The sequence below is a fragment of the Ictidomys tridecemlineatus genome, chromosome Y (genome assembly GCF_052094955.1).
Source record: "Ictidomys tridecemlineatus isolate mIctTri1 chromosome Y, mIctTri1.hap1, whole genome shotgun sequence".
Classification (NCBI taxonomy): domain Eukaryota; kingdom Metazoa; phylum Chordata; class Mammalia; order Rodentia; family Sciuridae; genus Ictidomys; species Ictidomys tridecemlineatus.
In genome coordinates, this window is record NC_135494.1 from 13,464,525 (window position 1) to 13,473,767 (window position 9,243).

A 9,243-nucleotide genomic window follows, 5' to 3' on the forward strand; every position below is an offset into this window, starting at 1 on the left:
ATTTTTACATAATGCCCTATTAGTAACTGTTGTATTCTGCTCCCTTTCCTATCCTCTACTATCCCCCCTCCCCTCCCCTCCCATCTTGTCTCTCTACCCCATCTACTGTATTTCACTTCTCTCCTTGTTTATTTACCCATTCCCCTCGCAACCTCTTATGAGTGCTTTAGTATAACAATGAGCGTCTCCCTCCATTACCATGCAATTTCTCTTTTCTATCCCTTTCCCTCCCACCTATTGTATCTCTTTAATGTTGATCTTTCCTTCCTGCTCTTCCTCCCTGCTCTGATCCTGGTTATTCTCATTATATCAAAGAAGACATTTGGTATTTGTTTTTTAGGGATTGGCTAGCTTCACTAAGCATAATCTGCTCTAGTGCCATCCATTTCCCTGCAAAATCCATGATTTTGTCATTTTTTAGTGCTGCGTAATATTCCATGGTGTATAAATGCCACATTTTTTTTTATCCATTCATCTATTGAAGGGCATCTGGGTTGGTTCCACAGTCTAGCAATTGTGAATTGTGCCGCTATGAACATCGATGTGGCAGTATCCCTGTAATAAGCTCTTTTAAGGTCTTCAGGGAATAGTCCGAGAAGGGCAATAGCTGGGTCAAATGGTGGTTCCATTCCCAGCTTTCCCAGGAATCTCCATACTGCTTTCCAAATTGGCTGCACTAGTTTGCAGTCCCACCAGCAATGTACAAGAGTACCCTTTTCCCCACATCCTCGCCAGCACTTGTTGTTGTTTGAGTTCATAATGGCTGCCAATCTTACTGGAGTGAGATGATATCTTAGGGTGGTTTTGATTTGCATTTCTCTGACTGCTAGAGAAGGTGAGCATTTTTTCATATATTTGTTGATTGATTGTATGTCCTCCTCTGAGAAGTGTCTGTTTAGGTCTTTGGCCCAATTGTTGATTGGGTTATTTGTTTTCTTATTGTTTAATTTTTTGAGTTCTTTGTATACTTTGGATATTAGGGCTCTATCTGAAGTGTGAGGAGTAAAAATTTGTTCCCATGATGTAGGCTCCCTATTTACCTCTCTTATTGTTTCTCTTGCTGAGAAAAAACTTTTCAGTTTAAGTAAGTCCCATTTATTGATTCTTGTTATTAACTCTTGTGCTATAGGTGTCCTGTTAAGGAATTTGGAACCCGACCCCACAATATGTAGATCGGAGCCAACTTTTTCCTCTATCAGGCGCAGAGTCTCTGTTTTGATATCTAGCTCCTTGATCCACTTTGAGTTAACTTTTGTGCATGGAGAGAGGAGGGGATTCAGATTCATTTTGTTGCAAATGGATTTCCAGTTTTCCCAGCACCATTTGTTGAAGATGCTATCCTTCCTCCATTGCATGCTTTTAGCTCCTTTATCAAATATAAGATAGTTGTAGCTTTGTGGATTAGTCTCTGTGTCCTCTATTCTGTACCATTGGTCCACCCGCCTGTTTTGGTACCAGTACCATGCTGTCTTTGTTACTATTGCTCTGTAATATAGTTTGAAATCTGGTATCGCTATACCGCCTGATTCACGCTTCCTGCTTAGAATTGCTTTTGCTATTCTGGGCCTTTTATTTTTCCATATGAATTTCATGGTTGCTTTATCTATTTCTACAAGAAATGCCGTTGGGATTTTGATTGGGATTGCATTAAACCTATAGAGAACTTTTGGTAATATCGCCATTTTGATGATGTTAGTTCTGCCTATCCATGAACAGGGTATATTTTTCCATCTTCTAAGATCTTCTTCTACTTCTCTCTTTAGGGTTTTGTAGTTTTCATTGTATAGATCTTTCACCTCTTTTGTTAGGTTGATTCCCAAGTATTTTATTTTCTTTGAGGATATTGTGAATGGAGTGTTTTTCCTCATTTCCATTTCAGAAATTTTGTCGCTGATATACAGAAATGCCTTTGATTTATGCGTGTTAATTTTATATCCTGCTACTTTGCTGAATTCATTTATTAGTTCTAGTAGTTTTTTTGTGGACCCTTTTGGTTCTTCTAGGTATAGAATCATGTCGTCCGCAAAAAGTGATAATTTAAGTTCTTCTTTTCCTGTTTTTATGCCTTTAATTTCTTTCGTCTGTCTAATTGCTCTGGCCAGTGTTTCGAGAACTATATTGAATAGAAGTGGTGATAGAGGGCATCCCTGTCTTGTTCCAGATTTTAGGGGGAATGCCTCTAATTTTTCTCCATTCAGAATGATGCTAGCCTGGGGCTTGGCATAAATAGCTTTTACAATGTTGAGGTAAGATCCTGTTATCCCTAGTTTTTCTAGTGTTTTGAACATAAAGGGATGCTGTACTTTGTCGAAAGCTTTTTCTGCGTCTAATGAGATGATCATATGGTTCTTATCTTTAAGTCGATTGATGTGGTGAATAACATTTATTGATTTCCGTATATTGAACCATCCTTGCATCCCTGGGATGAATCCTACTTGATCATGGTGTACAATTTTTTTGATGTGCCTTTGTATCCGATTCGCCAGAATTTTATTGAGGATTTTTGCATCTAGGTTCATCAGAGATATTGGTCTGTAGTTTTCTTTCTTTGAGGTGTCTTTGTCTGGTTTCGGAATCAGGGTGATGTTGGCCTCATAGAATGAATTTGGCAGGGCTCCCTCTTTTTCTATTTCCTGAAATAACTTGAAAAGTATTGGTATTAATTCTTCTTTAAAGGTTTTGTAAAACTCCGCTGTATACCCATCCGGTCCTGGGCTTTTCTTGGTTGGAAGTCTTTTGATTGCTTCTTCTATTTCATCTATTGATATTGGTCTGTTTAAGTTGTGGGTATCCTCCTGACTCAGTCTGGGCAAATCATATGACTTAAGGAATTTATCGATGTCTTCACTATCCTCTATTTTATTGGAATATAGGTTTTCAAAATAATTTCTAATTGTCTTCTGTATTTCTGTTGTGTCTGTTGTAATATTGCCTTTTTCATCCCGTATGTTAGTAATTTGAGTTCTCTCTCTTCTTCTCTTCGTTAGCATGGCTAGGGGTCTGTCAATCTTATTTATTTTTTCAAAGAACCAACTTTTAGTTTTGTTAATTTTTCAATAGTTTCTTTTGTTTCAATTTCGTTGATTTCCGCTCTGATTTTAATTATTTCTTGCCTTCTGCTACATTTGCTGTTGTTTTGCTCTTCCTTTTCTAGGGCTTTGAGATGGAGTGCGAGCTCATTTATTTGTTGGTTTTTCCTTTTTTTGAGGTATGACCTCCAGGAGATGAATTTCCCTCTTAAAACTGCTTTCATTGTGTCCCATAGATTTCGATATGTTGTGTCTGTGTTTTCATTTATCTCTAAGAATTTTTTGATTTCCTTCTTTATGTCTTCTGTAACCCATTGATCATTCAGTAACATATTGTTCATTTTCCATGTGATGTAGGATTTTTCCTTCCTTCTTTTATCATTGATTTCCATTTTCATTGCATTATGATCAGATAAAATGCATGGTATTATCTCCACCCCTGTATATTTACTGAGGGATGCCCTATGACATAATATATGGTCTATTTTTGAGAAGGATCCATGTGCTGTTGAAAAAAAGTATAGCCACTTGATGTTGGATGATATATTCTATATATGTCAGTTAAGTCTAGGTTGTTGATTGTGATATTGAGTTCTATAGTTTCTTTATTCAACTTTTGTTTGGAAGATCTGTCCAATGGTGAGAGAGGTGTGTTGAAGTCACCCATAATTATTGTATTGTGGTCTATTTGATTCTTGAACTTGATGAGAATTTCTTTCATGAACGTCACAGCCCCATTATTTGGTGCATAAATATTGATGATTGTTATGTCTTGTTGGTGAATGGTTCCTTTTAACAGTATATATAGATCTTCCTTATCCCTTTTGATTAATTTAGTCTTGAAGTCGATTTTATTTGATATGAGGATGGCCACACCTGCCTGCTTGCGAGGTCCGTGTGCGTGGTATATTTTTTCCCAACCTTTCACCTTCAGCCTGTGTATGTCTTTTCCAATCAGATGCGTCTCCTCGAGGCAGCATATTGTTGGGTTTGTTTTTTTAATCCATGTTACCAGCCTATGTCGCTTTATTGGAGAGTTTAAGCCATTAACGTTTAGAGTTACTATTGATGTATGGTTTGTACTTCCAGCCATGTTTGATTATTTATCTTCTTTTGGTTTGTTTCTCCTAGCTTAGCTTTTCCCCCGCCCTCTGGCTTTATAGAGGCACTTCCCACTGATGGTTTTGGTTATTGTTTTTCATTTCTTCCTCATGTAATGTTTTGCTCAAGACGCTTTGCAATGCTGGTTTTCTGGCTACGAATTCTTTTAGTTTTTGTTTATCCTGAAAGATTTTTATTTCGTTGTCATACCTGAAGCTTAATTTTGCTGGATACAAAATTCTTGGTTGGCAACCATTGTCTTTCAGTGTTTGAAATACGTTGTTCCAGGATCTTCTCGCTTTTAGCGTCTGTGATGAAAAATCCGTTGTTAACCTTATTGGTTTACCCCTAAATGTAATCTGCCTCTTTTCTCTTGTAGCTTTTAATATTTTCTCTTTGTTCTGTATGTTGGATATCTTCATAACAATGTGTCTTGGCGTTGGTCTACTGTGATTTTGTGTGCTAGGTGTCCTGTATGCATCTACAATTTGTATATCTGTTTCCTTTTTTATTTCTGGAAAGTTTTCTGTAATTATTTCATTCAGCAGGTTACTCATTCCCTTGGTATTAATCTCTGTGCCTTCTTCTATCCCGATGACTCGTAAATTTGGTTTTTTTATATTATCCCAAATCTCTTGGATGTTTTTCTCGTGATTTTTTACCAGCCTATCTGAGTTGGCTAGACTCCTTTCAAGATGAAATATTTTGTCTTCATTATCTGACGTTCTGGCTTCTACTTGTTCCACTCTGTTGGTGATACTCTCAATTGAGTTTTTAATTTGGTTTATCGTTTCCTTCATTTCCAGAATTACATTTTGATTTTTTTTAATAATCTCTATTTCCTGATAAAGATGCTTAACTTCTTCTTTTATCTGTTTCTGTAATTCACTTTCAATGTGATCTTTAAGATTCTTTTCCATCTGTCTAAGGTGTTCCTTGAGTTCTTTATATGGCCATTTTTCTGATGACTCTAAGTCCTCCTGAATATTTAAGCTGTCCTTCATTGTTTGTACTCCTTTTCTTCCTTGCTTTTTTATGCTCATGTTACTTCTTGTTCTGTTTGACTGCTGAGTTACTGTTTACTCTTATAAATTTATTTGATGCTTGGGAGGAGAGATAATAGAAGGGAAGGGAAGAAGTCAAATCCGCTGATGATTACATAATCAGCTTCTCTGCCAGTAGCGAAGTGAAAGAGGCAGCAGATGGGCACAGAGCACCCGCGGCTCTGAGCAGAAAAGCGTCTCTCTTTCAATCTCTTTGTTTTTTCTGCTGCTTGGCAAGGTGGTCCACTACAGATTAATGGTGAAAGGAGCTCTAACACGCTGCTTAAAATCTCGATTAAAGTCGCTGCTCAGAGCCCCACGCTCAGCACTTCAGCAACCCCTGTACGCAGCGGCCATCTTCAAAGGTGCATTTTTTAGTACTTAGAGTTTGAGGGTGATTTGTTACACAGCAATAGGTAACCCATATATTTATGGTTACCACCTAAGGGTCTGTGCCTGCGGCCTGCTTTCCATTTGTACCACTAAGTGTCAAAAAGATGTTAAAGACACATTACTATCAAGCTGAACACTTCCTTCTTCAAGTACTCAGAAAAATGGATAGTTCTCTAAGTTTGATTTCTCTTTTGACATGAAGTCATCTTCACCAGTAGCAGCAGCCCATGGTTTGGACAATGCTGATCTGGTCTGTTATTGACTGAATTCCATGCCTTTAACATTCAGATGTTGAAGTCATGACCCAAATATCTCATGATTTGGAGACAGGGTCTTTAAAGAGATAATTTATTTAAAATTAGGTCATCAGGATTTGCCCAATACAAGTTATCAGTATAAGAAATTATTAGGGGGCTGGTGTTATGGCTCAGTGGTAGAGCACTTGTCTCACACGTGCAAGACCCTGGGTTCAATCCTCAGCAACACATAAATAAATAAATAAATAGTAAATGAATAAATAAAAAAATAAAGTTTAAACAGAAAACAAAAGATTAGTACATAGGTGCACTGCAAGGGAAAACTATGTGAACACAGGGAAGATGCTTAGAGTACCTATAAGAAGGGTGAGAGGCCTCAGGAGAAACCAACACTTCTGACCCATAGGTCTTGGACTTCTGGCTTCCAGAACAGTGAGAAAATAAATTTTCTTTGTGTAAGCCACCCAGTTTGTAGTCATTTGTTTATGACAGCCCAGACAATGAATGCACAATCCAAAACCCTTGCTTCATACCTGATGACCTTAGGTCCAGAGGTAGAAGTGACTTAGCTAAAGAAACAGGGAAAACAGAAAGCAGAAGCACAGAGAGCCCATGTTTTCTTATCTCAAGTGTGGTTTCTCCATTAGGTTAGCCCAAGGCCCCAAATGTGGAAAAGATATCTCAGGATACACTGTCAGCACCAATTTAGCTCCTCGTTCATTCCTATTCTTGATGGCAAAAATTGTTCCAAATGTCATGGAAGAAGCAGGTAAGAAAAAACTTTTTTTCTTCCTTGCTGTCATGAATTATAGCAGCAGAAATGAGAGAAATAAGGAGAGAGAGTGGACAAACTTCCAGTTGTATAGGTAAGTCTCCACAGGTTCTGAGATTTTCTGAACATAGCAAAACACTCGTGTGCAGAGTCCTGTGACAAATTCTGATTATATTTTGTGATTCTTGCAGCTTCCCTTCAGGTCTTCAGGTACAAAACTTCTTGCAGAAATAGCACTGTGTTTGCCCATTTGTCCAGTTGGAGGAGCCAACCTCCACCTCCTCACTTTTTGGGAGAATGGCAATGCTGAAAGATGTCAAAAATATCTCTCCACCTTTTTTTCTGGCCTGGAAAGTGCAACTCCTGGTCTGGTCTGCATGGAATACTAAGTAAATAATAATTGTGGACAACAGCCACTCTGAGCAAATAAAAAGTTGTATTTGGAGACTGGGGTGAGCAAGTACACACCTGGATTGTTTGATAAAGGCCATTTGTAGCTCCCAGGAGGCTGAATAGTAAGTTTGAAATGAGCAAATGCTCTTCAGTAAAAACCCATGGATTTATGGGAGGTTCCCATAAATCCATGAAAGCAGACTGCATAGCTGGCAGCCTTTTCTGCTTATGCCTGAGGTCAGTCTTGGACATAATAAGCACCAGGATTATCTAGCATGAAGGCAAATCCCAGGACACCCTTTCTGTTGGTTGGTTTTTCTATTTAAGCATTTTTTCCCCCTTTTTCAAGGAAGACGCTTGGGTTATAACATATTAGGTGGTTCAAATACACGAACTCCAGGGGAAAAGGCCTCTCCAGCCAGCCTTCAACAAACAGAACAGTTGGTCTCCTTGCTTCTTGACTCAGCTTCCCTTTTCTTTTTTTCCCCTTGGAGAGGCTGATAGAGCTTGTTCATACACGCTTAAGTAAGTCTGTCCAGGCAAAGCTTTGCACAGAAAGGAAAGGGAAAGGAGGACAAAGCGATGGAAAGCCCACAGAAAAAGTTTCTGAGGAAGATTTAATGATTTCCACCCTAAGGGAATTATTTGTTTTCTTTTAAAACTTTAATTCTGTTTCCCATGTATGCCTAGCAGTATCACTCCATTTAAAACTGCTTATGTCATTCCATGTTGGATAGCATCCAAATCAATAAAATATTTAGAGATAAGTTCAACAAAAGAAATGTAAGACTTTTAAGTTAAAAACCACAAAACATGGTGGAAAGAAGTTCCATCAGTGAAAGACATCCCATGTTTTATGGATTAGAAGACAATGCCATGAAGACGACAATACTATCCAAAGTGATCTACAACTTCAGTGTAATTTCTGAAAAAATACCAGCTGCTTTTTTACTTTTATTTTATTTTTAACAAAAATTGGTAAGACAATCTTGGGTTCCTATGGAAATGCAAGAAACTCACGGGTAGCAAAAAATAATAATAATAATTTGAAGGAACAAAGTTGGAGGACTCATATCCTGATTTCAAATCTTACTTCAAAGAGCTACAGCGGTGCTCAGCTTTCCATTACTATGACAAAATACATGAGATGAACAATTTTAGAGGCAGGAAGGCTTATTTTGACTCCCTGTTTCATAGGTTTCAGTCCCTGGTTATTTGACTCCATTGTTTCTGGGCCTTGGTGAGTCAGAATCTTCTGGAGTGGAACACGTGGTGGAGCAAAGCTTCTCTCCTCATGGTGGCTGGGAAGAAGAAAAAGCAAGAGAGAAAGGAAGGTGCCCCTACAAAATATAGGCCCTAAAGGCATGCTGCCAGGGACCACTCCCTCCAACCAGGCCAACCTCCTAAATTTCCCCTACCTCCCAATAGTCCACTAAATTGTGGCTCCATCAATGGGTTAATCCACTGATTAAGTTTGAACCTCAGGATCCAATCACTTCCCTAAGGCCCACCTCTGAACATGCTGCATTGGGGACCAAGCCATTGACATGTGAGCTTTGGGAGGCAATTCAGATCCAAATGACCACATTTGTGCTGTACTGGCACAGAGTAGACACATAGACCAACAGAACAGAATTAGAGCCCAGAAGCAAGCTCTTATGCTCAATTGATTTTAACAAGCATGCCAACACAAATTAACTGGGAAAATGATAGTCTTCTCAACAACTGGATCTGGGGTAATTGGATATATACATGCAAATTAGTGAAGTCCGATCCCTACCTCACATCACATACAAAGGTTAACTGAAAATGGACACAAGATATAAATGTATGGTTTAAAACGATTAACTCTTTGAAGTGCAGATAGGTGTTTATCTTCATGATCTTATGTTAGGCAATTGTTTCTTATATATGAGCTCAAAAGTACAAGCTATGAAAACAAAAATAGCTAAACTGACCAAAAAAATCAAGACAATTGTGCTTTCAAAGCACAGCATCAAGAAAGTGAAAAATTCATTGAAGTTTAAAAAAAAGAGAGACAAAGAAAAGACAACTCACAGTGGGAGACAATTTATATATACCATACATCTAACAAGGAACTTGTTATGAACAGTTTTGCAATCTGGATGTTTGTCCCCTCCCAAACTCATTTTGGAAACTTGACCCTCAAATTCATGTGTTAATGATTTGAAGGTGGGACCTCTGGGAGATCCAAGATTAGATGGGGTCATGGCACTGATGCTTATGGCAGTAGT